Below are 5532 nucleotides of genomic sequence, written 5' to 3' on the forward strand. Positions count from 1 at the left end.
CCCCCATATCCACCACTGCCACAAGGCCCTGTAATATTGAAACAAGAAGCAATTACCCTAGTCCCCAGATAAATTCACATCGATAGATAAATAGTTTAAGAGAAAGGACACACCTAACAACCCATCCTAGCTGGGAGCCCATGCAATCTCTATTTAAATACCTTGACTTTTGAGGGATAAAACGATCTCACCAGGAGGCACACCCAGAGCGAGAGACCAAGTGCCAAGGCATAGGGGAAATGGCAGACAGTTTTTTGCTTAATAATGCCCTCTCTGGATCTGGGAACACAAACCCTCAAGGATGGCCTGGCCCATGGGGGAACCAGCCTGCTGGGGCCAGGGACTACCCAGGGGCTTCCTATCCTGGATCCTACCCTGGACAGAAACCACCTGGCATCTACCCTGGTTTTACAGCACCTGCTTATCCCAGACCAACTGCACCTGGAGCCTACTCTGGATAGCCATGTGGGCCTGGAGCCTGCCCTGTTGCCGGCTGCACTCGTATTCCTGGATTGACAATGCCTTACAACCTGTTCCCCTGGAGGAGTCATGCCTCACGTGCTGACCACAATTCTGGGCATAGTGAAGCCCAGTGCAAACAGACTTGCTTTAGATTTCAAGAGCGAGAATGATGTCGTCTTCCACTTTAACCCATGCTTCAATGAAGACATCAAGAAAGCCATTGTTTGCAATTCAATGCTGAATAATAGCTGGGGATGGGAAGAAAGACAGGTGGTTTTCCCATTTGAAAGTGGTAAGCCATTCAAAACACAAGTACTGGTTGAAGCAGAACACTTCAAGGTTACAGTCAACGATGCTCACTTGTTGCAGCACAATCATCGGATGACAAATCTCAAGGAAATCAGTACAGTAAAAATTTCTGGGGATACTGATCTCACCAGTGCTTCATACACCATGTTATAATCTTAAAGGGGCAGATCTTCTTTAAAAAAAAAAATTGAATATAAACCTTACCCATTTAAAAGTTTCATGTTTACTACAAGTGAAAAATTTTACCTTTATTCAACAACATCCTTCTTGTGAATCATTCATTTAATAAAAATATTCTAAAAGTTTAAAAATAAATAAATACCTTGACTTTAATAAGTGTGACAGTATTAATAGTAGTAAAAAGTAAGAATAGGTAAGTCTCAACAAATATGTAAAATGAGTCCTAAGAACAGGAAAAGATGAACAATCAGGCCTTGGATACATCTCATTAATCCTCACCACAACCACTTCATGCTATTTTATACAGAGCTTCAAATTCATGTAAATATCAGAACCAAAGATGAAAGCTATGGGCTCTAAAATAACAAATCTGAAGCTTTTTCCAGCATATGATTCTGCCTTCAGTGAACTTCCTGGAACAATGAAGGTAAGAACATGATGTGCATTGGCCTATAAGGGGCTTTGGAATTCTATTCTTTCTATAGTGCCGTACCATTTAACGAGCACCTACTTTGTACTGGATTCTTTATGGATGGCTCCCCTCATCCTCCTAACAATGCATTGAAGTAGATATCACTCCCCTGATTTACAAAGGAGGAAACTGAGGTCAGAGAAATCAAGTAACTTGCCTATGACCACACTTTATAAGTGCCACAGTCAGGGCTTGAATAGAGTTTTGACTCCAACCCTCAGCCCCCTTCTGCATATCAATCTGTCCACATGGTCTTCCATCAGCACATGATTTCCCATGTAGTTACTTATTTAGTCAGTTTAGGTCACATTTCACATAATTTAAGACATAGATTAGGAGAGGAAATAGAGAGGATCATAAATTTTGTTATGAGAAGGGAATAATGGTCACATTTGTGAAACACAAATTCTCATAAATGTTTTTACCTTTTGCTGCTACTGACACATTATAAAAATGTCTCCTTGAGTTCTACTCTTATTTGGTTCCTAGTCACTGAGCTGGCCATTGCATGTTAGACTCACCACCACACACACAGCAGGTGAGCATTCTCCTCCTCAGTTTTCCTTTTAAAGAATGAGTATGTAAAAAATATCAGCCACATATGTTGAAAGAATCCATGTACCCATTCTTGAAAGCTTGGGGTATATTGAAATGCCTACAATGACACCATGTGGTAGCCCAAAATGTAAATGTTGAACTGTTAATGTATCAGAGTACATCTGAAAATAACGGTTAAAAAACAGAGCCATTCATCTCTTCTTACCTCAGCATCTTTTGAGAGTCTTGTCTTGATAAAGATGCAAGCCACGTTAAAACATCAATATAGAGTTGCAGCAACAAATCCCCACAAACTTGGTGGTTTAAAACAACACAAATTTACTGTCTCACAGTTCTGGAGGCCAGAGGTCTGATAGGGGTTGATTTCCTCATGAAGTTCTAGGGGAGAACCCATTCTATCTCTTTCCTAGCTTCTGGTTCCTGTGGCAATCCTTTGCAATGCTTTGCTTGTAGAGGTATCACTCCAATCTTTGCATGTCTTCTAATGGCTTTCCCCCTCTGTGTCTGTGTTTTAAATCTCTCTCCTTTCTCTTATAAGAGCAATAGTGATTGGATTTAGGATTCACCCTATATTCAGAATGGTTTCACCTGGAGATCTTTAGCTGAATTATATCTGTAAAGACCCTATTTCTAATTAAAGTTAGTTACTGGTGCCAGTGTTTAGGACTTTGATGTATCCTTTTGGTGAAGTAGTTCAACCCACTGTGGAGCCATCAAGGCACCTGTTATGAAAGTCTAAACTTGTTAATTAAGATGATTTACTCGAGAAAGTTCAAAATAGTTGTAAACTTAATGTGTCCAGAATATTCAGACTTAAGTAGAGCAAATGAAGAAAACAAACTCTGTTATGAAAGTTCCACACTCCAGATTAGAGAATAGCTCCCTAAACTAAGCCATTCCTCTCACTTCTATCTAGAAAGTAATATTTCCACTTGTGACCTCTTATTATAAAAGACTTCATTGAGTCGGTCTGGTTTATCTAGTGATTTGATTTTTTTTTTTTCCTTTTTAAGCTGAATCAGCTTACCTTTCACCTAAAAACACATATACAAATGCATATGTACACACACACACACACACACACACACACACACACACACACACATATGCCTGCAGCTAAACATGGGATCCCTGTATTTTTATTGGGGGTAGATAAAAGGACTACAAGGAAGAATACTTTTCATCTCTTCAATGGCTCTCAGCACATTTTCTATATTACACATAAATAGAAATGACAGGTGAAGAAACAGAAAAGATGTCTCTGAAGACCACACAATTCATGGGCTAATGACTCCCTTTGTGGCAAAAGTCACAACCATTAAAATGCACAAGTTTAGTTCTTTAAATGGTGATTTCACAAACACTAGATCATTCACCTATTACTATAGTGCTTATGCAAACAGGTCCCAATAGTTTCTTAATATTATCCAAGTAGTGTGTGTTGGTCACTGGTTTCATTACAATGTCTTCATAATGTGCTAGAAATTAGTACTGGACATAAAATAAAACCAGGTGAAGCGACACTAAATTTTTCAAAGCTAGGATTGATACTGATAAATAGGAAGTTCAACATAGTAAAATGGGTATGAAAAACAAGAGCAAAGACTCAGGGAAGTATAAATTATGTAAACAACATGTAGGACTGATATTTCAAGTTGCTATTTTAAAAATCATTTTCTCACATGTCTTGATGTATATTTTAATACTGACCTGTTTTGATGAAGAACTCCCAAGCCAAATTATGTCCTTCTGAGCATATCTTTTAAACTTCTCACTGCAAACAGAAGTGGCTTCGCTGTCCTCTTTGTGGAGTTCAAGACTCTTCCTGGCAGTCATCAGCTCTTCGGAACTCAAAGGCTCCTTCTCCATGTTCTCATCTATTTATCCCAAGATCACATGGCATTCCTCTTACTCTCTGTCATGTTAACATTGGCTAAGCACAGAAAAATCTTAGCAATTCTTTTCTTACATAGTATAAAATTTGGCTTTTCATTACCTTCAATTGGACAAATTATTTACTGTTTAATATGCTGAGAAATCAATAAAACCCAGAAAAAGGTTTAAGATTTAAATAAGCACAACCCCAAAACTTTGGCCATCCTGTCATGACCACAAAGTGAGCCAAGTACCACTGTTCATTAGAGCATTTTTCCCACTTATAAAATATATCCTGAAGTGTAGAGACTATGCTTTTCCAAATATTATATGCTGTTTATCTCAATATCTTACCACTTGCTGTTTTGCTGAAACCAGCTTGGGAGATGAATAGGTTTAGGAGCAGCCAGAGCTCTTGGGTTTATTTTCCAAGTTAGAATGCCTAAGAACAGTTCCTGATCTCTGCACACACAGAAGGCAGTTTATTTGGATTACCTTGTTTATTTGCATGGAAATGCCAGCATTTATATAAATGATATGTGTACTTTACTTCTCTATCACCTGAAAATAGTGTCATCTAAACAATGTAACTATTCATCTACCTATATGCATGCTGTAAATATAAAATAATCCTCTCTCTTCAAGCCTCTAAAAAAAATAGTGGAAGGTAAAATATGGAATTTTTCATGCCTCCAGTATTAGAACTTTAAAAAGCACCTACACACTTTTAACCAATAGAGGAGAGCTTCCTTTTCAGGAGAGAAACAGGTTGGGTCCCGGAAAGAGCACTGGGCTGTGGCATCTAGAGGACTGCAGGCTTTCCGTTGTTCACTGGGACACTATCTTACCCTGCATGAGTCTCAAACTTCCTAAGTCTGTTATATCCTCATGTATAAAATGGCTGCTGCAGTGCTTGACTATTGTTCAAGTTCCATAAGATTTTTGTAAACCTGTATATAATTTTAGAAGACCCATTAGGTGCTACATGTAAATCTGCAGTTGTTAGTTTCAAGGGATCCAAGCTTCAGAGAGTTGTCAGAGTGGAAGGGACATGGTAAGAATAAAAGTGCATTACTTGATGTCTAGCACAAAAAAAGGAACTAAATACACATTTGCTGCCTCAAAAATTAGGCTAACTATATATAGAGGCCTGAGGGATTTAAACATAACCATTTGTGATGTTTAATTTTATGGATCAATGTGGCTAAGCTATGGTGCCCAGTTACTTGTTTGAACAACAACCAAGATGTTGCTATGAAGGTAATTTTTAGATGTGATTAACACTTCGGTAATAGGGTTGAGTAAAGCAGATTACTCTTCATAGTGAGTGTATGTGGGCCTCATCCAATCAGTTGAAAGCCTTAAGAATAAAGACTGGGGTTTCCAGAAAAAGAAGGTGTTTGGTGTCAAGACTGTAACACTGGAAATCCAGCCTGAGTTCTCTACCTACTGACCTGCCATGGGAATTGTGGCCTAAATTCTCTACCTGCTGACCTGCCCTGGAAATTATGGACTCATAAATGTAACATTAACTCTTTCCTGAGTTTCCATCTTGCTGTCCTGCAAAATTCAGATTCAAGATTACAATTCCAACTCCTGACTGAATTTCATATCAACTTGTTACCTGAATGACACTCAGGATTTAATCACTATGCTCTCAAGAACTGAAACAAAGG

General features: G+C 38.4%; 1 pseudogene; it reads left to right on the forward strand.

The window, feature by feature from the left end:
- The first annotated feature begins 239 nt into the window (after positions 1-239).
- Positions 240-924, forward strand: LOC150015505 (galectin-3 pseudogene; annotated as a pseudogene).
- Positions 925-5532: the final 4608 nt, after the last annotated feature.

This window comes from Furipterus horrens, unplaced genomic scaffold, assembly GCF_987537825.1.
Source record: "Furipterus horrens unplaced genomic scaffold, mFurHor1.1.pri manual_scaffold_3, whole genome shotgun sequence".
Taxonomy (NCBI): domain Eukaryota; kingdom Metazoa; phylum Chordata; class Mammalia; order Chiroptera; family Furipteridae; genus Furipterus; species Furipterus horrens.